Source organism: Dendrobates tinctorius, unplaced genomic scaffold, assembly GCF_039654945.1.
Source record: "Dendrobates tinctorius isolate UK_male_01 unplaced genomic scaffold, ASM3965494v1 ptg000003l, whole genome shotgun sequence".
Taxonomy (NCBI): Eukaryota; Metazoa; Chordata; class Amphibia; order Anura; family Dendrobatidae; genus Dendrobates; species Dendrobates tinctorius.
In genome coordinates, this window is record NW_027361671.1 from 102,455,231 (window position 1) to 102,478,147 (window position 22,917).

Below are 22,917 nucleotides of genomic sequence, written 5' to 3' on the forward strand. Positions count from 1 at the left end.
TTTTACAATTCTTTCCTGCTATTGAGTACCCTAGGATCTGCGGTATGGCGGGTGATTCTGTTATGAATGAGTCACCGTAGGAGGCAAAAACAGAAGTTGGCAGCTATCGGATTGCAGACCCCTGAACCTAACAACAACAACTAGCAGTAGCCGTGGGGGGTTCCTACGGTGCCCTAGACCCCTCGATCACAGCGGAGAACTACATAGCCTAAAGACAGAAAGGGAAATCTAAACTGCCCCAGAGCAGACCCCAAAGCAATAGGCAGCCCCCAACATATAATGACGGTGAAGCAAGATGAAAAAACACTCACACAGATAGAAAGATAGGCTGAGCAAATGATGGGGCCCAAGCTAACTACATAGGACAGGATAGAAAAGCTGCTGTCTGCAATCCGCCAAAACCCTCTAAAAAAAAAGAGCCAACAGACTGATAGGGAAAAAAGCCCTGAAGACGCTAGGCTTCAAAAAGACTATATCAGTACTCAGGTATTATCTGAAGACAGAGCAAAAAGGAATTGAGCTCACCCAGCAGGGAAAGGCAGAAATCCAGAAAAACAAGGCAAAACAAAACCAAAACACAAATGCAAAAAGTAGAGCAGAAAACTTAGCTTTTGAGGAGCAGGAATCAGACTGGTCTCCAAGAATCCCTCAGAGTAATCACCCGCAAGGCAGAAGGGCGTCAGCTGCCTTATATCCAGTCATAGAATCATAGAATCATAGAATCGTAGAGTTGGAAGGGACCTCCTGGGCCATCTGGTCCAACCCCCTGCTCAAAGCAGGATTCGCTAAATCATCCCAGTCAGATGTCTGTCCAGCCTCTGTTTGAAGACTTCCATTGAAGGAGAACTCACCACTTCTCGTGGCAGCCTGTTCCACTCATTGATCACTCTAACTGTCAAAAAGTTTTTACTAATATCTAATCTGTGTCTCCTCCCATTCAGTTTCATCCCATTGCTTCTAGTCTTTCCTTGTGCAAATGAGAATAAAGTTGATCCTTCTACAATGTGACAGCCCTTTAGATATTTGTAGACAGCTATTAAGTCTCCTCTCAGTCTTCTCTTTTGCAAACTAAACATTCCCAAATCCTGCAACCTTTCCTCATAAGACAGGGTTTGCAGACCGGTCACCATTCTGGTCGCTCTTTTCTGAACTTGCTCCAGTTTGTTGATGTCTTTTTTAAAATGTGGTGCCCAAAACTGGACACAATATTCCAGATGAGGTCTGACCAAAGAGGAGTAGAGGGAAATAATGACTTCACGTGATCTAGACTGTATGCTTCTGTTAATACATCCTAGAATTGCATTTGCCTTTTTTGCTGCTGCATCACACTGTTGACTCATATTCAGTCAGCAATCCCAGTCACCCAGTCATCATCATTCTGCTCAGGTGCTTTGTAATCAGCCTCACTACCTTCCTTCACCAGAAGAGGGAGTTCATCAGACCTCAATGGTGAAGGGGAAAATGAACTCACAACAGTGATGGATCCTCGGACACGTTGCAGCAAGTCATCGAAACTCCATTCAGACATCCTCGTGTAGTAAAAAAACTTCTGAGGGTCTGCACGCAGCTCGGTGTACAAAGAGTGGTAGGCTCCACGGCTCTCTCGGAGTTCAAGGATGGGGTGTTGCCAGTAGCATCGATGACGTCTACTCAGTCTTTTATCTTCATCTTTCTTCTTGACAAGCAAAAGCAAAGGCAACAGCCAATTTCAATTATAAATCCAGATTGTCATGGAAGCTCTCCATGTCAAGATCCATCTTGCAGCTGGATACAGCAGCCGAAGACGAGGATTTCCTCATTACAGTGTGTCTATATATAGAAACCCCATGAGGCACGTCCATTGGGTGTCTGATGTCAAGGAAAAGCTACTGCAAAACATTGGAAATATCGAACACATGCGCATAAATAACGCAAACGCATACCAAAACGCATGCACACGCAGCGTTTTTTTTCCATCATGCGTAAGATGTGGATAAAAAACGCTGCGTATGCATGCGTTTGCATGAGTTTTTGCATGCGTTTGCGCATGCGGATGAAACGCTGCGGGCTCAAACGCAAATGTGAACCTAGCCTATTTTGTCATGGTGTAGAGAATTTAAATTAAAAAAATATATTAAAGGAAAGAAAAAAGTTAATGGTTTCCTTACCTTCCTTAGATATTTTAAAGGCTGTTTTTGCATTAAAAGGGTATTCTTATGTTATTAAGTTAGTATAGTTAGACAACATGTAAATAAGTAGGTTTACAATTAACTTGCTTTTTCTATCTGCTTTTATTATCCTGCAATGAAAGCTTTTATCGTACGTAGGTTGCAGCTTGTTAATCCTGTAGAATCAAAATGTCCTAGCCCCCTGCATTGGAAGTTTCCAGAGCAGTTCCCCTAATCACATCTCTCACTTTCCTGAGCCATGGGCTTGTTCAAATGCTATCTTATTCTTATGTGTAAATATAGTGATAAGAGCACCTGGACCCATCGCAGCGAGTAATCGTGAAACGGCCGTTGTCCAGTACCTCCCTCCCCTAGCATTCCTCTTATGTCCTGCATGTCCACATATCTGTTGATGGAATTCATGTGAAATAAAGATGCACAGTTTTTCAGCTATATTGGTGAGTGCTGCGTATTTCTTTTTTAATTTCATAGTGATAAGAGTGTAGACTCAGAGCAAACACTGCCAGTCTTCAAGCTAAAGTGTAGCAGGACTGAGCTTCTGGACAGAACTGTTAGGGAGTCACACTACAGCGAGATACGGCCGAGTCTCGCAGGTTAAAACCAAGCTCTGGCACCCACACTCCGGAGCGGAGTGTGCAGCTCCATGTATTGCTGTGCGGCTGCACGCTCCGCTCCGGAGTGCCGGCGCCAGAGCTTGGTTTTAACCTGCGAGACTCGGCCGTATCTCGCTGTGTGTGATCCCGGCCTTACTCAAGTGCCTGCCTCCCATGCCACCAGGAAGTTAGGAGACTGCATAGCTCTGAGATACTCAAGAGACAACATGACAAGACCCCTTTAAAGACCTTGAAAATTGTTCAATACAGTTTTACAAGTCCTCAGAGAGTTATACATATTTTTGTGTAATTAGAGGTTTTGCAGTTTTGAGATTCACATATTTATTCTTTACAAATCAATTTTGGGGGGGGGGATGATTGAAAACTGACAAACTCGAATTTCAAAAGATTTGATCTTTACTACTAAAATTGGCATAGATTTTTTATTCAAATAATAAAAACAAAATGGAAATTTGGGTTGTGCACCTTTTTTAACACCCATAAAATTTGTATTTTTATGTCGATATACTTGAGTGAGGGCCTCTTTTTTGTTATTTGGCAACCTGACGTTATTTTTGATACCATTTCTGAGTAGATACGGAGTAGATTGGAGTAAAAGGGGGTGACATATACATAATTTTTTAATACTTTGTTTTGGTTAAGGGACCTGTAATGATCTGATTACTTGTACTATATACTGCAGTGCTATAGTTTTGCAGTATATAGTGAAAAGTACATTCACAGGCTGGATTTCACATGATCCCCAGAATGGCAGGCACATGGGCCTTTAGCAGTTCCCTGGCTGCTATGGAAACCAGCTGCACCCAGCGATTGTGTCTCAAGGGTGCCCATGAGCTCATCAAATAACGTGGCCCATGACCACACATTTTAAATGCTTACAGCAGGAATTTAGGCTGGGGTCACACAAGTGTATGTTCTCTGTGCGTGAGAATCAGGCCGATTATGCTAATGACACTCAATTCAAACTCGAGTTTGACCCAAGTTTCATCTGAATGTGATCCGATTATATTGCATGAAAAAATTGCAGTACAGGTGCGGAGAAGACAGAGAACTGATTTCTCCATCTCTTCTCCATTGTCCATTGAGTGCGGATGTCGGATTGCACTCGGATGTCATCCAAGTGCAGTCCGATGTTTCACACACACCCATAGAATTGAATGGGCGAGTGAGATCTGAACTCCGCACCTACTTGCAGCATGCAGTGATTTTTTTTCTCATGTCGAATCAGTTTGAGAAAAAAAATAAAAATCAGAGAGCTGCATAGTGAAAACATTGGTAAATACATTGGTCCGAGTGCAATTCGATGAAAACATCAGATAGCACTCGGCCGTGTTATACGCTCCCTAAAGGAGATAAATGCAGTGGGAGGAGCTGTCTACTGGTTGTGGTGCAGGCTCCGTTCCTTGGCGCTCATCAAAACTGGAGACCCGTTCCGATACAAATACGAACAATTTCGGGAATCGATTAAAATTCTGATAACCTCTGTTACTGCACTGTCCCTTGCAGAGTCAAACTATCAAGTCACTGTTAGTGCTGAGTGAATGTTGTAAAAACATACCAAAAAGCAATGGTGGAACTGCGGTTTTTTTACCCACTTTGATTTTTGCTCATGTCTTTCACGTAAAGTGAATATCATATAAAGTAAATATCATTCAAAAGTACAACAACTCACAATAAAACAAGCCTTTTTTTATTTTAAGCATTTTAATTTTTTTTCTGTTAAATAGCTTAAAGGGAATCTGTCACCCCATTTTTCGAGTATCAGCTGCCGACACAGCCATCAGGGGCTTATCTACAGCATTCTGTAATGCTGTAGATAAGCCCCCGATGTAACCTGCAAGATAAGAAAAATGAGTTATATTATACTCACCCAGGGGCCGTCCAGGTCCGGTTTTGGTCTGATGGGTGTCGTGGTCTGGTCTGGCGCCTCCCATCTTCTAACAGTGAGAGGGAGTTCCGGGCCGGCGCCAGCGCACTGCAGTATTCTGCTGAACAGGGCAGAGCAGTGCGCCTGCGCAGGAGCCACGTCAGGCAGCAAAGCAGAAGAGGACGTCACCTTAGAAGATGGGAGGCGCCGGACCGCAACACCCATCGGACCAAGACCGGACCGCCCTGATGGCGGTGTTGGCAGCTGATACTTGAAAAATGGGGTGACAGATTCCCTTTAATAACAGTAAGGTCTGGTCTCTCTATCTCTCTATATATATGGAAAAGTTCACAATGTACGAATACTTTTTCAAGGCACTGTATGTACAGCATCCTTGGCACCTCTTCTGGTTTGGAAGGCCCCTGCGCTGTTATGCATACATCACACCATACTACAGTAACATTGCAGGGCCTACTAACCAGAAGACTAACTCGCGATGCTGCACGTACAGTAGTAGGAGATTTGCATTGCTCTGTCCTGCAGACTACAGGTATGGCTGCAGGACTATGGTCTTTTGAATCTGTTTGTTCCATTCTATATAAGGATGCTTTATTCATTATGGTATTCTATAGTATCTTTGTTTTAGTTTGCTGCTTCTGACTTTACACTGCACTATGTCTCTGTAGTCACCAGACATGCTGCAATGTTAGAAACTGGCTGTCCTTCTGTTGCCTCCTTGTGGCCAGTTTTCCAACTTCAACTCTGTGTATATTAAATTTGTAATAAACAAGTGTCCAAAATCTAATGCAAAGGGCACTTCACACAATAATATATAAAGATTCCCATATACTGCTATATAGGACAACGAAGAGATCCCAAACGTTATAAAAACATTATTTATTTCACACTCAAGTTAAAATACATACAACAATAAAAAGCAAAATGCCGTATAGGGAACGCTAGAGCACACAATAGTACAATAAGGGGCAAACACAATACTAAACAGTCCAAGATGTTATAAATATAACATGGTATAAAGCATATCTAATAATGCTACAACAAGTAATCATATGCAGGTATGAAGGAATACTGACTAAAATTTAGAAAATAAATTACCAATGCTCAAGTGAGCTCTCATATAGTGGTATGAAGTACCTATAATACTATCCAATAAGTGTACCCGTACCAAAATACCTTATAGCGCATAGTTATACAGTATACAATGCCCAACCATATTTGCACAAAATGTGGTGCCCCAAAAGCAGGTAGCAAGACTAATGGTAAGATCAGAGGCTAACCAAAAAGACCTAAGTGTATGGTAACACAATAAGATCCTAAGCAGGAAGGAAAATCCCAATTCCCATCAGATATCTATGCCAAAGATCAATGCGACCAGACAAGTAAGTAAAATAATATTTACCAGTGAATAATGGAGGTGCTCCTGGTGTCCCCTCACCCCGACGCGCATTTCGCCGCCAGCTTCTTCCGGGGGGGCGTGTCCAAGGTGAGGGGTGGCCTGGTTTATATATGAGAGCCGCAATGATGTGGAAGCTGTGGGAGCCAGTCAGCAAACACCGGCGCATGATGCCTTAACCCCGCCCCCGTGACGCACTTCCTCACAACGCTCAGTGACACACAAGCCGAGCCCTGCGTGTCAGTGTCAGAGCGTCATCGGAAATGAAGGGGGCTAAGGAAAATAGCGCATGCACACTAGCTAGACAGCTGCTTCCCAACCCGGTTTGAAGAAATAGAATAGAAAAAAATGAATCAAAACAGCAATTATTCCTGGGCATTATATATAGGAAGTATGTAAATCATACACATATATACTGTCAACTATAGTGACTGTGCCATTGATAATAACATACATCACAGGTGTAAATATTCATACTAATAAAGTTAAAAATAAAAGTGACCCTGCTCAATTATTCCTAAGTAATGGGATGATGTAATCATATTTAAAGTGACGGTGCTCAATTACACTTAATGTAATAATATAATACCTGATCCTATCTACAGTGACAGCACTTACTTGCACTAATTAGTGCCATGACTAAATGAACAATCATGTTATAAAGTGATAGTGCAAAATAATCACTTAATTAAAAATTATTGAGATATAAAGTGACAGTGCTCAAATCTACATAAAAAGTGACATTAGTGTAATAATGAGAATATGTTTATTATATCACAAATATATCGATGAAAGTGACAGTGTCTGAGAGTAAAATGAAATAATACAAAAATAAAAACACCATTAAATTACATATACATTATTTCAAAACACCATAAATGGCAAACAAACACACACAAAAATTGAAATACAAATATTGCACAGACAATGATTAATTATATGCCCAAGAAAGGAGGAAAGAATTATGTTCTTCACAATGAGCTGGGATTCTGTACATGGATCATATTCCTGATAGGCAAAATCCAAGTATGCAAACATCAACAACCGGAAAAAACGACAACTCATATGCTGAAAATAGAAAAAAAAGAAGTTAAAATCGTATATAGACAAACAATTAGGCTGTGTGCACACGCTGCGGATTCACCTGCGGATTTTGCAAAATCCGCAGGTAAATCCGCAGGTCAAAAGACCTGCGGTTTATCTGCGGATTAGCCTGCGGTTTTCCCCTGTGGTTTGACACCTCTACAATGGAGAAGGTGTAAAACCGCTGCGGATTCCGCACAAAGAAGTGACATGCTACGATTTTGAAACCGCAGCAAATCCTCGCGGAAAAATCCGCACCGTGTGCACTGCGGTTTTTGTTTTTCATAGGTTATAATGATACTGTACTCCGCAGCAAAAATTGCTGCGGATTCGCAGGGCCAAATCCGCTGCGTATCCGCAGCAGAATCCGCAGCGTGTGCACAAACCCTTAAAAACCACCAAAATGAACCCCTACCCATAAAAAGGATGCCAATTCACAAAAAAGCCGAAAAACCCATGTTTTCATTCAATCCATAAGGATTGAGAGTGCCCAGGCGATAGATCCAATTACATTCTAACTGTGAGAGTAACCAAAAAATGTCACCACCCCTGGTACCCAAATCCACCTGATCAATGGCCCTAACATGTAACCCACAAGGATTGCAACTATGATATTTTTTAAAATGCCTGGGTATGGTTTTCAAAGAGGCGCAGTCTTCAGTGGTTAAGGTCTTCTCTATATCCAAAAAATGTTCCCTAACACGGACTTTCAATTCCCTCGTTGTTAAACCGATGTAAACTTTTTTACAGGGGCACTCCGCATGGTATACCACCCTCTTAGAAGAACATGTAAGGTGTTTCCTGATATCGTATTGGCATGTTCCATCAAAATTTACAAATTTCTTTGATTTCACTAGATTCAAACAAGCCTTTCATAGGCCACAAGGAAAAAAGCCAGGTGGTAAAGATTACAGGTTCAAGTTTCTTTTATGCTCATAGTGACTATGCACCAATAGATCTTTAAAATTAGCCGAACGTCTGGCTACACACTGAGGAGCTGAGGATAAGGCCTTATTTAAAACCAGATCAGTGAGTAAAATGTTATGAATGAGTCACCGGAGGAAGAGAAAACAAAAATACAAGCTAAGTCCAGAAAACCGGAGAGGTTGGTAGCTATCGGATTGCAGACCCCTTGTCACGTCGCCGTCAGACTCAGGGCCTGCTGTTCCGCCCTCAGCCACTAGGAGGCGACGGACTGTCACGCCGCCCTCGGGCTCAGGGCCTGCTGTCCAGGCCTCGGCTACCAGGAGGCGCCGGACTGACATGTCGTCGTCGAATTCAGGGCCTGCTGTTCCGCCCTCAGCCACTAGGAGGCGCCGTGGCTCGCGCCCGAGTGATGGCGGCAACAGTGAAAGGGCTTCTGCGCAGGCGTCTAGTGGACACAGACTCCGCTCCTCTGTCAGTCATGAAGGGGTTGGTGCATCGTCATCAGGTCTGGTCCTGGGGCGGTCCTGATGACATCATCAGCCCGGGAGCCTGTGAGGGATGACCTGATCCCTCAAATACCTTGGGACTGGGCTTGCAAGCCGCCGGATATATTCTTGGTTCCCCTGCGTGCTACTTTGTGATTTACTATAGTTGATTCCGACCTTTGCCTGGATTTCTGACTCTGCTTCTGCCTAACGATTCTGTACCTCTGCTGCCCTCCTGGTTTATGACTCTGACCTTGGCCTGGATTTCTGACTCTGCTTCTGCCTAACGATTCTGTACCTCTGCTGCCCTCCTGGTTTATAACTCTGACCTTGGCCTGAATCTGACTCTGCTACTGTCTACTGTTTTTGTACCTTGCTGCCTGACTGGTTTTGACCCGGATACCACTACGTTTTTGTCTTGTTTTTGGAACACCTTTCTGGCGACCGTCCTGCTCAGGCCACTGCTCCTATTCAGACAGCGCCTCCTGGGCTCTGCTATAAATCCAGATCCCTGTATAGGGGTAAAGGGTATCAGTGTTTCTCGGGGTGTTGGCTGGCCGCAGCCCAGACCGCAGACGGATGCGACACCCCTGATCCTATTCACCACAACTAACAGTAGCCGTGGGGGGTTCCTACGGTGCCCTAGACCCCTCATCACAGCCGGAGAACTACATAAGCCTAAAGACGGAAAGGGGAAATCTAAACTGCCCCAGAGCAGACCCCAAAGCAATAGACAGCCCCCAACATGTATTGTCGGTGAAAAACAGATGAAAACACAAACACAGACAGAAAGGCAGGCTGAGCAAACGATGGGGCCCAACTAACTAGATAGGACAGGACAGAAAAGATGCTGGCTGCAATCCGCAAAAAACCCTACAAAAATGTCCCAACCGTCTGATAGGAAAAAAAGGCCATGAAGTTGCTAGACTTCAAAGTCACTATATCAGCACTCAGGTATATTCTGAAAACAGAGCAAAGAGATCAACTGATCAGAGACAAAAATGGAATTCAGCCAGTCCCAACCAGGACTGGCTGAATACAAACACTAAGGAAACCAGACAAAATCTCATGGAATAATAGCAGGGCAAAACTTAGCTTTTAGTAGACAGGAACTAAAACTGGATGCCAGAGCTCAGAGCAGAAAGGATCACCAGCAAACCCTGCAGGGCGTCGGCTGCCTTATATCCACTCAGAAATTCCAGATGTCCAATCACACTCCACCTGTTCAGATAACAGGTTCTTCCCATCCCAATCAATTTCACTACCTCTCTTCACCAGCAGAGGGAGTTCATCAGACATCAAAGGTGAAGGGGAAAATATACTCACAACAGTAAAATCTTCCAATGCTTGTGGATTATTTCTTTCAAATTTTTCCACTGACCGTTGTATGTTGAAATAAATCTCAATTGGGTAGTTTCAACCTTTTACATTTTTTTGTTGTTACATAACAATTCATTACGTGACGTATGTACGGCTCTCTTATAACCCCGTCTTATCATCCTGCGGCTATATCCCCAATTTTCAAATTTCCTTGTCAATTCCAGGCATTGTTTTTCAAAAGTAGATGTTTCAGAACAGATTTTCTTGGCACGTAACAACTGACCTATGGGAATTCCATGGATTGTACTGACAGGGTGAGAGGAATCCACTTGAAGATATGAATTGGTGGCAGTAGGTTTCCTGAATATGTCGGTATGAATTGTTCCATCACTTGAAGCATCTATCCAAATGTCCAGAAACTCCAAACACCTGCCAGATTTAAACATAAGTTTAACGTTAATGTCATTGTTATTAAGTTCCTTCATCAGGTTTCCCAAATCAACTTCATTACCCTCCCAGACGAATAGCACGTCGTCTATATACCTCATCCAATTATTCACCTTATCTATATCACCAATTTTGTCCCCAAGGAAAATCTCTTTCCCACACCCCCAAAAATAAGTTTGCATAGGAGGGGGCACAAGAGGCCCCCATTGCTGTACCTTGACATTGGAGGTTCTGTTGTCAAAGGTGAACACGTTGTGGTTAACAATTAATTCCAATAAAATCAAAATGAGGTCCACCATAGAGCTTTCAATGTTACTGGCTCGTAAAAACCAGGCTATAGCGGCCAATCCGTCTTTATGCTTGATTGAGGTGTATAGTGCCTCTACATCCGCAGTCACTAAAATCTGGTTATCTTCTAATTGCATTTGATAAGTGCATTGCAGGGCTTGATTAGTATTCCTAATGAAGGAAGGCAAAGTAGAAACAATAGGCTTTAAAAAATAGGCCACAACATCAGAGATAATCTCACACAAACCCCCATTCCTATATATTAAATGTATATTAAATTAATATATATTAAATTTGGTAGTTTACTAGGTCGAATATTGTTTACCTATCAATTTGTTTAATAGAAATCCCACATGAATATACTATGATTATCATTGCTGTCATGGAACGCAAAGGGCATGGGTTTGGATCCCATTTCCTCCTGATGCAAATACATTTTCTTTGTTCAAATGAACTGACGGATCAACAGTAGTCCAGTTAACGTGCAAAGATTCTGATATCTCTCTACTGACTTAGTAAGACTTTCCTTCCTAAAATAGTAGCAACCTGATAACCCTAGCACTTTACCCACCAGATATGACATGGTTTGTATTATAGTTTTAATTGAAATTATTCAACTTTCCATTGCAAATTAGCCATATTAACAAAATATACAAACTTGCTACAGTTTATAATAAAACAATGAAATATTCTGAGACCCAGAACCTTGTTTTTATTTGGCGATGGAGCTCTATAAGCGCTCGTTTTTTTGGTACCATTTAGGGGGACGTGCAACTTTTTAAAAAAATTTTAAGCCAACTTTTTGGGGGTGAGATGAGGGAAAACAGCCATTCTATTCTTTTACCACACCACTGCTTTCTGTGCAGGATAAATAATGTGATATTTTGACTCAGATGTAGTACTATAATAGCAAATATGTTTATATTTATAGAGTGAGAAAATGCTGGTAATGTTAGATGTTTTTATACCATTTTTTAAAGGAATTTGTGCTGGCAATCACGCAGCCAGTTTGACCAACCTTCAGATCAAATGTCTATGACTGCCTTTACTGACTAACTGTGCCAGAGCCTGACTGACGAAATTAAGTGTCGCCTACCGATATATGTATTCATGTTTAGAATGGTCTCTATCAGGTCTCTTTTTTTTTCTGTGCTGCTTGCATATTTCACAGCAGATAGACATACCATTCCTATAAAGCAGCTGTCAACAGGAAACCAAAACAAGACTTATTAACATGGGAGACTTGAATGCCAATGTGAGCCACGGCAAACATGGAACCTTTTTTGGAAACTTTGGACTTGGTGAACGAAACGAGGCTGGAGGCAGATTCATTTACTTTTGCACAACAAATCAACTGCCCATCATGAACACCTTCTTCCAAAATCACAATCAGATATTTTACACAAGGACATCGCCAAATGAGGCTTATAAGAATCAGATTGAGTTTTGATATGTTTTCGCAAAAGATGGAGGTTGTCAATCATTACCATGAAAACAAGGCCAGGAGCGGACTGTGGAATTGATCATGAGCATTTGACAGCAAAGATTAGAGGCAAGTTGTGCAAAAGGATTAGACAACAGGCCGTTTCCAAGCTCAATTTGAAGAACATACCAAAAACTTTTACGGAACGGTCTGCATAACCGATTACATCCGATTACACGGTAGAAAGAAAGCCTTAATATTGAAGAAGCCAGTACGGCAATAATCAAGAGGCAGAATTGACCCCCACAGCTATGATTAACAGAAAAGACCCTAAAGATCATCAAAGAAAGAAGAATGGCAAAAACAAAAGGTAACAAGCAGGACGCAGACAACATGAGTAAAAGAATAAAGAAAGCCATTCAAGCAGACAAAGAACTTTATTACCAAAAGACATGTGCAGAGATAGAAAGCGAACAAGTGAGAGTCAAAACCAGGAAGGCATACCAAAAGATCAAAGCCATATGACAAACTTTTCAACCAATAGTGAACTTGTTGAAAGACGCCAGCTAGAAAAAACTAACTGAGCCAGAACAGATCAAGGAAAGATGGAAAGAGTACACAGAGCACTTCTACAAGAATGACTCAGTGATATGGGAAGAAACTGAGACTGGAAATAGCAGAGAGCTGAACATCCTGAAAGACAAAGTCTTGTAATGACACCTAAGGTGTCACTGGCGCTGTCTAGGGGGCGCTATCAGGGGGCGCGTGAATGAGCGCAGGGAGTGCAAGCAGGACCTGAAACTAGTGTAGTGTGCACAGGACCTGGCACTAAGCGATCACGTGACCAGGGGGCGGTGCCACCATATGTGAGTGCAAAGAAGGACACACAGGGCAAAGACCGTAAAAGTGGTCAAGGACAGCTGAGAGTCAGAAGCCAGACAAACGCGCAGTACCTAGGGACAAGACAAAGATTAAATGGGGACAAGCCAAGGGGGTCAGATAACCAGGAGAGACTGAGCAGTACAAAAGCAGGATACACAGCAAGGCACACAAGCACAGAGGCACACGTTTAAGGACAAATCACCTGGGTCAGCAACCACTAACCGAGTATACGGAAGTTTCACCAACACTAAATGCAGGTACTGCCAACATTAAATAACCGCCCCAAAAAAACAAAGCGAGGTGGGCTGAACTAACCCTGACCTGACCAGGATGGAGGCGGAACCATCCTCTCCAGAGTCATGACAGTCTTTGCTGTAATAAATATTCTGACAAATAACAAAGTGCCTGGATGTGACAATATTCAAATTAGAGCTAATAAAGTCTTCTGAAGCAGCGGCTGATGTCATAGCATGCCTGTATCAACTGATATGCACAACTGATAAATGGCCTAAGGACTGGACAAGATCAGTGTTTATTCTTATTCCGAAGAAGGGAGAAGCAGACTATTGTACTCATACCTCATGTCAGTAGAATACTACTGTAGAACCTACAAATATGGTTACAGCCTTACTTTGATAAAGAGTTGCCAAAGCCAGTGGCATACCACCAATGGCAGCAAACCATGCGCCTGCTATGGGGCTCGTGAGTCGAGGGGGTGGCACCAAGCCTCCTTCCACCTGGCATCACACTTTCAACTGTTTTGGCATTTCAGCTTGCACCTTTTGAGGCTTTTTGACATGCATTTAGGGTCAATATCCATTTGTAGAAGCTATCCTCTTTTCAACTTTAGCTTTTTTACCAATGGTGTTATGTTTACATCAAGAATTTGTTGAAATTTCATTGAATCCATTCTTCCCTCTACCTGTGAAATGTCTCCCGTGCCATTCGCTACACCACAACCCCAAAGCATGATTGATCCACCCCCAAGTTTAATGGTTGGCGAGAGAGATATTTTTCCTGAAATTCTGTGCCCTTTTTTTTCTCCACACATACCACTGATCATTGTGGCCAAAGAGTGGTCCCGGAGATGGATGTTATCAATACCACGGATGGCAAAAAAAAACTAAATCACTTAGGAGACCCAGTAAATAAAGATTAATGTTGTTTATAATACCAAATTCTAATATTGTACATGTGCAGTCAGAGTAATAGAGTAATCCAAAAGGTTGTAACATGGGCAACTATAAGGTAAACAAATGGCTGGTGACATCAGTAAAGATAATTTATACATTAAGGCCAAGTGGCCATGCAACCAAGAAAGTTTAACATTTGACAATTATTGGAAGTAGATTAAAAAACTAAACGATAATAAATGCAAAAGGAGTGTTAAAACTTCTAAATAAAGGAAACACTATTGGACAATTGATATAACAAAGCTGAATAACCTAGGTGCCAATAAACAAACTGCATTTGATTACCTAAATCCACTGTTTGTGTAGCCAAAATGATGGAATAATCAGATAAATAGTGACAAAAAAGTGCTGAGAAGTAGTGACATGGATGGTGACAGTAGTAATAAATATATAAATAAATGTAAGTTAAGACTAAATGGCAATGTGGACATACAGTAAATACTTGTGGACAGGTGAATAAGCAGACAGATAGACAGATATTTTCATAGCCATTACTTCCAAACAGCATTTTAGGAACTGAAAATAAACTGCTAAATGGAAAGAGGTAAAGCTGGGTAGATGACCTGGGTGGCAGCTAGAAGACCCGGACACGTGTTTCGTGTGTAGCTTCTTCCAGGGTTAATGGGGTCTGTAAAGGAAACCACGTTCTTTTTATGGAAGGACTCATTACTCGTGGCTTGTGAGTGGCACTCACACTGGTCAGGCTGATACACAGGAACTTCGGGATTCGGCGTTTCACCTCATCCGTTCATGCCCACATCAGACACGTCATGATGAGAGAGGGGAGAAGGCTCCGGAGGGACGGGTCACCGTGGAAACCTGACATCAAATGGCCAGAGAGAGCGCACACCCCAGAAGAGAAGAGAATTGACACATGGAACACAGTAGAATGGAGGAATTGTCAAACCCAAGAAAACAATACTGTAGCAGAGAAAAATGAAAAAATCCATAAAGACACCTCCGGAAAGGGGACATATCACCCTCACATTGAACATATGGGATTAATTATAATTGTGGAAGTAAGAAACTAATTTTAACTGGGGAAGTGAGAGAGCTAACACTTCAACCTCCATTGAAATAGAAGCTTCCTGCAGTGACCAGGTAATTACAATAGGAGATCTTTATTCCTTTATGCAGAGGAGGCGAAGAACACTTTCGAGACACAGCTTCCTCTGATCAAAACACTGTACTGAAACTTTTTGGAACCCGTGGTCAGTGATGAATATTGGGGTTTGCATTGATCTGATATTTTTGGGAGAAATGTTTTTAGTGAAGTAGTAGTGAGATGAACATAACACATTCACTCTCATCACCGAAAGACCGTTCTAACCTCTCCAACTTAACCCCTTTACGACCTCCACCGTACTAGTACTGCGGAAGTCGCTTCCCTCCCTTTGATGTGGGCTCCGGTGGTGAGCCCACATCTTTCCTGGCACATGTCAGCTGTTTTGAACAGCTGACATGTGCCCGGAACAGCCACAGGTGGAATTGCAATCCACCTGCGGCTATTAACTCGTTAAATGCCACTGTCAAACTCTGACAGCGGCATTTAACCCGCACTTCCGGCCATCAGGCCAGAAATCCTCCCACCGGCAACCCCCGTCAAGTGATTGTGGGTCACTGGTGGGTTGACATGACAACCAGAGGTCTCCTGGAGACCTCTATGGTTGTCAGTGCCAGATTGCTATGAGTGCCGCCTAGTGGTCCTTGCTCATAGCAAGTCTGCAAATCTACTACATAGAAGTGATCTGATCAACTCCTGTGTGTAGCAGAGTCGATCGGGTTCTGGCAGCTTCTAGTCTCCCATGGAGACTATTGAAGCATGCCAAAAGTTAAAAAAAATGTTTTTAAAAATATAAAAAAAATAAAAAATCTAAAAGTTTAAATCACCAAAACAATGAAAAAAAATCTAAACATACACATATTTGGTATCACTGCATTCATAATCGCCCAATCTATCAATAAAAAAAAGGATTAATCTGATTGATAAACAGCATACTGAGAAAAAAAAGTCAAAACTCCAGAATTACTTTTTTTTGTCACCGTGACATTGCATTAAGATGCAATAACGGGCTATCAAAAGATCATATCAGCACCAAAATGGTACCAATAAAAATGTCAGCTCAGCACGCAAAAAAATAAGCCCTCACTCAGCCCGAGATCACAAAAATAGAGACGCTACGGGTCTTGGAAAATAGCGCAAATTTTTAATTTTTTTTAACAAACTTTGGATTTTTGTTTCACCACTTAAATAAAAAAGAACCTACACATGTCTATGAACTTCTAATGACCTGGAGATTCATATATGCAGGTCAGTTTGGACAATGGATGATGCTATCCATGCCATATTTCATCTCCATAGAAAGGTAAAATCTCAATAAGAAATCGCATAATTGTCCTGACGATAGGAGGCAGTGGAGAGCGAAGTTGCGTCCCTTGACAAACTAGTGGCAGTGGTGGGATCTGCATGATCTCTGTGGTGTTATCCGTGACAAATACATATATGGAAAATATAAAGATATGTGATATACATTCATTACTTAAAGGGAATCTGTCAGTAGGGTCAACCCTCTTAAGCTGTCAATTTGGACATACAGTTTATAAAAAGTTGAATATATGATACATTGATATCTGCAATACAATGTATTATTCCAAACAAATCCATGATTAAGTAAATGAGCTGTTGAGATCTATGGGCAGGTAGAGAGTGATCAGCCGCACTTGCAGAGACTTTGCAAAAATAATGTCTTTTATTGTACATGAAATAGTCATACACCACGGTGTTAAATCGAAGTGAAGACTCTAAAAGCGATAAATAGTTATGTTTCGACCCAAAAAGGGTCTTCCTCAAACATCGCTAGAAAAAGGAGATGTGTATAAGGGCCCCGTCACACATAGCGACGCACCAGTGATCCCGACAACGATATTACCTTGTCAGGATCGCTGGTGTGTCGCTACATGATTGCTGGTGAGCTGCCAAACAGGTAGCTTCACTAGTGATCAGCACCAGCGACAGGAGGGTAACAAGCGACGCACGTCGCTTAGTTACCCACTGGGTACCTTAGTTACCAGCACGCTGGTGCAGGGAGCTGGTAGCCAAGGTATACATCGGGTTTCTAAGCAGCGCGCAGCACTTAGAAACCCGATGTGTACCTTGGTTACCAGCTCCCTGCACCAGCGCGCTGGTAACTAAGGTACACATCGGGTGTCTAAGCGCCGCGCGCCGCTTAGAAACACGACGTTTACCTTAGTTACAAACGCGCTGATCGCTGGTCTCCCGCCTGTCACATGCAGCGATGCATGCTGGGCAGCGGGAGACCAGCGATCAAAAATATGTCTTGGCCATTCCAGAACGATCAGCGATAACCGGCAGGGGGGCCGGTCGCTGGTCAGTGTCACACACAGCGATCTCGCTGGTGAGATCGCTGTTGCGTCACAAAACTATGTGTGACGGGGGCTTAAGATTAATATATTGCGCAAGTAAACGTAGCAACGTCAAGCAGGTAATAATACAAGATCATTACACAAAGAATAAAATTGAATTCAATCACCCAATAAATTGCAGAAAATAAAATAAGCAAGAACAAAGTTACAAAGTACAAATGTACTAACCCAAAGTAAAATAAGGTAAAAATATGGTACTAACCTAAATCAAGGTGTAAATCAAGGTGTATTAGATTTGTAGAGTGGTTACCTACTGGAGGTTTGTTAGAATAATATGATGTCCAAAAGGAGGGCTGTGGAGAAGAAATCATATCAATGACTGTGATCTAAGGAAGCAAAAATATACTAACTGATCAGAGGAGTGTCAGGGGAATTGTGTGTGGGTGCAGTGTGTGCTAGGCTGTGATGGCTTGGCGTCATTTGTGTCAGTGGTTTCTTACATATTCGCGCTGCCTGCTGTAATTCCGGTGTTAAGACACTGAAAGTGGCTTGTGTGCTGATGTCAGAGTGGAGTCTGGAGCGCAGGATCTAGTGCACGGTGCGGACTATCGTCATTGCACAAAGTGTTTTTAACTCTTGTGCCGTGGCACTGAGGGGCGGTTGATGTAAAGCTCCCACTGTGCAAATGTTATTAGCTAGGTGGCCCATGACTGTGCAAGGGGAAATAAAAAAAGGAAGTAGGAGTGAGGAAGGGGGAGGGAAAAATGTGGGAAATGGGGGAAGTCTTATCTGTTTAGTACTTAGAAAAAATAAGTCGAGGTCTATAAGTCCATAAAATCCATTTTCTTTTATTCCATGACTTCATCTAGCATATAAACAATTACGTCATAGTCCAGAGATTAAAAACAAACGCGTTTCAACGCAAAATTGTGCGTCTTAATCAGTCTTATCTGTATTTTATGTATACTAGCAGTGTCGAACTGGTGTGCCAAGGGCCCATCAGTAATATTGATTTTGGGGGGCCCACTTTTCACCTGCATACAAATATTACACTATCCTGGTCACAAATTTACCTATATCTCTATATAATAATAAACTGGGTAGTTTGGTTCATGAATGATAAGATGCTGCTTTTTTCTGTACAGAGTGAATGAAGTGAATTATGCCAAGTATTGCCCATACAAGGGAGTTGGAGGCCCAGATCTGCACAGGGGCCCACCAGGGGATTGCCCTGTTACCCTATGGACCAGTCCGAGCCTGTAAACTAGGTACATGTTAGTCAAAACCTGGTGTACAATGGAGTTTCTGCTTTGTACTAAGGCTTCTGGATGCATACGTCACCCACAGGCATAGAGTAAAAACATCAGTATTAAACTCCTAGTTCCTCATCTTTCATCATGCATGCAAAACAACTAACTTCAACCATAAAAAATAAAAACAGAAAAATTCAGATGCTAAATTTGATCAGTATTTGCAAAAAATCAAAAACCTGTACAGACATTACCAGAGTATACCACAAGGTGGAAGCCTTATTCTGCTAATCAGCTGTGTTCAGTGGTGTAATTTGAAGCTCGTTGGCCCCAATGCAAAAGCTCCAGCCAAAAGGGTCCCCAATTATTGCAAGTATTTAATAGTAATGGTCTTTTTCAAATGAGCTAATGAGACCTTTTGGAGTTCCTAGGCTCCAGGGCTGGAGGGCCATTGTAACCCCTGCACCCATTATAGATACACCCTTAGTATTTTGCTTGGTAATTAAAACTGAAAAGATCAGAAATCTATTAGGTCACATACTCATGGTTGAATAATTGATAAGGCCGATTCAGGTAAAACCTAAGGACCCAATAGGGTATAGGGCACTGTCACCTTTATTTAATTTTTTGCTGAGACACTGATACCTGCGCTCTAGTTAAAAGCACTGCACTATGTGCAATAAATGTAGATATATATTTATCATGGAAGACCAATATAGTACTAATGTCAGGGTTGTGACAACATGCGCCTCCTCCTTCATTAGACCTCCAGGAGCAATATACTCTAGTTGTTACCTTGAAGGAGTGTGCTTGAATACTTACAAGGGCAATTGGAACTGGTGAAAACAGGTAAAGTAAGTGTCTGCCGGACCAGAGTCAAGTTATATGCTTCAGTCTAGTATCTACTGGACCAAAGTCAGGCTGTCAGTTCATTCGGTGAAGTCTAGTAGCCCAGCCATGGGGCAATACTTATCTGTGATCACTAGTAAGACCAGCTACTAGAGTTAGGTCATTAGTCAAAAATAACTGTATTATACTCTCTTTTTATTCTGATTAGAGGTGCTGTCATTCACTCATATATTATTAGATATAATTACATAGGCAGTACATTGGCTTACTGGTTAGCACTTCAGCCTTGCAGCGCTGGGGTCCTGGGTCCTTGGGGACTAAGGCCAACATCTGCTAAGAGTTTGTATGTTCTCCTCATGTGTGCGTGGGTTTCTTCTGGGCACTCCGGTTTCCTTCAACTCTCCAAAGACATACTGATAGGGAATTTATATTGTTAGACCCAATGTGGACTGTGCCGATAATATCTATAAGCATGGGCGTACCCAGAATCAAAACTGGGGGGGGGGAAGCCATGGTCGTCCAGGTTGTAAAATTTTAGAACAAAAAAGGTGAATGAAACTGCTCCATACAGTATAATGAACACCATACCTGTATATACATCATCACCAGCCCCAGCCCACAAAGCCCAGCACCTGTATATATATCATCACCAGCCCCAGCCCACTAAGCCCAGCACCTGTATATACATCATCAACAGCCCCAGCCCACTGAGCCCAGCACCACCTGTATATATATCAACACATGTCAAGCCCCAGCCCACTGAGCCCAGCACTTGTATATACATCATCACTAGCCCCAGCCCACTAAGCTCAGCACCACCTGTATATATCATCATCAGCCCCAGCGCACTGAGCCCAGCACCACCTGTATATATATCATCACCAGGTCCAGCCCCAACCCACTGAGCCCAGCACCACCTGTATATACATCATCACCAGGTCCAGCCCCAGCTCACTGAGCCCAGCACCACCTGTATATACATCATCACCAGGTCCAGCCCCAGCCCACTGAGCCCAGCACCACCTGTATATACATTATCACCAGGTCCAACCCCAGCCCACTGAGCCCAGCACCACCTGTATATTCATCATCAACAGGTCCAGCTCCAGCCCACTGAACCCAGCACCATCTGTATGTATATCAGTGCAGCCACAGCCAGCCCCTGTATATACATCAGCCCGGCCACAGCCAGCCCCTGTATATACATCAGCCCAGCCACAGCCAGCCCCTGTATATACATCAGCTCAGCCAGAGCCCAGCCTGTTGTGAATTCTCTTTCTGGACTCCCTCTGGTGGTTACTGAAGGTAGTGGAGCTGGTCAGATTGACTGAGGTGTTGCGAGTTCTCTTTCTGGTCAGATTGACAGAGGCTTGCCAACTGATAATGATGATGACGATTGGAGATCTGTGGTTTCTGACTGGAGTATTTAAGACAGCTGACTTCCCTCAATCCCTGCTGGTGATTTTCTTCCTGTGACTTCTGAGGTCTGATGTCTCCTGCTCTGTTCCTGCATGGTTCAGTTAAGTGTTCATTTGCTAATCTTTTTGCATTTGATCTGGTTTTGTCTATCTTTGCTTTGTGCAGGTCAGCTTGCTCCTGCTGGGGCTGTGCTGGATCACCGCCCATATGTTACTGCTTGTGTCAGTTTGTTCTGTCCCCTGTTATATTGGTCTCTTTTTGCTTTGCTTTCAGTATATACCAGATTGCTGATATAGAGGGGCAAAGGCGTGTGACTTCAGTGTTTTTTTGTGCATCAGACGTGTTGGATTTTTCAGGGGTTTTTTTGAGTGATTGCAGACAGTGTCTTTCCTTTCCTGTCCTGTCTAGTCAGTTTGGGCCCCATCATTTGCTCAGTCTATTTTTCTGCCTGCATTTGTGTTTTCATCTTGTCTCACCGACAATATATGTTTGGGGGCTATCTATTCCTTTGGGGTCTGCTCCGGGGCAGTTTAGATTTCACCTTTCTTGCTTTAGGCTGAGTTAGCTCTCCGGCTGTGCCGAGGTGTCTAGGGCATCGTAGGTACGCTACACGGCTACTGCTAATTGTGTGGATAGGATCAGGGGTCTGCAATCCGCTTAGTTACCAACCTCTCTGGTTTTCTGGTGGCTTAGCCTGGTCCTGCTATCCTCCTCGGTGACCCATTCATAACACCAGCCCTTGTATATACATCAGCCAAGCCAGCCCCCAGCCCCTGTATATACATCAGCCCAGCCAGCACTTACTCAGACCTGGCGTGATGTCACTGACTGAATAGAATAACAGCGATTGCATCAGGAACACGTGGGTACTAGGAGCTCCTCCGGATGCCTGACCTGATACGTTCAGCGGCGCGCTGCAGCCAGGGGCGGGAGACGGGGAGAGCAGAGCACTCCCTCTCCGCCTACAAAGAACGTCCTGACGTTCAACATCAGGTGTTCTTAACCCCTATGTGCAGGGCACCCGGCCACTGTGTCACAGATGCTTGCGCGAGCGTGCGCACCTGTAAAGCCACTGTGCCTGAAGATTTAAAGGACCAGCGGCAGGAAAAACAGGTGGCCTCATCATAATAGGTACACCCATGTCTGTAAGCACTGTGGAATTAATGCCTGCAAGTAAGTGAATAAAATAAATGAATTAGTTGCTAAAACTGCAACAAGGTGTACCCAATCAGGATGGTCCCTATTATAATCTTTAATAATAATCTTTATTTTTATATAGCGCTTTACAGTTTGCACACATTATCATCACTGTCCCCGATGGGGCTCACAATCTAAATCAGTATGTCTTTGGAGTGTGGGAGGAAACCGGAGTGCCCGGAGGAAACCCACGCCAACACGGGGAGAACATACAAACTCCTTGCAGATATTGTCCTTGGTGGGATTCGACCCCAGGACTCCAGCGCTGCAAGGCTGCAGTGCTATCCACTGAGCCACCATGCTGCCCCTATTCTATAGTGTCTCACCAGCAGGCCTCAAATAAGACATAGGCAGAGCCGAGACTGGGCCTGCCTGTGGCATGCTGAATATATAGGATGCACAGACAAAGGAGGCGTTCACACCACAAAATGAACAAAGTACAATAAACTGAATCAAAACCAAACACATGGTCCCACACACACCTGCTAAAATAAGTGCAATATGTGTATAGTATGTAGCTTGTCGGGAGACATGGCAACTCTATTTGTTAGTTATGTATGGAGAAGGCTACTCTTCGTATGCACCTGTTCAGAACAGTATTCTGTTTGGAAGTGACGGTCAGCCTTTTGATATTTGTATACATAGGCTCTCTGATTGAGCACTCCATCCATCCATCAACCCGTGGCATTTTTAATTACCCATGTAAA

At 43.0% G+C, this 22,917-nt stretch overlaps 1 long non-coding RNA gene across 2 annotated transcripts; it reads right to left on the reverse strand.

Annotated features, from left to right (window-relative positions):
* Nucleotides 1–5,543: 5,543 nt before the first annotated feature.
* Nucleotides 5,544–18,074, reverse strand: LOC141079325 (uncharacterized). 2 transcript variants are annotated; one of them, XR_012228382.1, is made up of 4 exons: nt 17,758–18,074; nt 10,541–10,784; nt 10,162–10,307; nt 5,544–7,131 (listed from the first exon to the last, which is right to left on the reverse strand). It is a non-coding gene; the product is annotated as an uncharacterized lncRNA (long non-coding RNA). The 2 variants fall into 2 exon arrangements; XR_012228348.1 differs by having other exon boundaries at nt 5,544–10,307.
* Between the last annotated feature and the right edge of the window lie 4,843 nt (nt 18,075–22,917).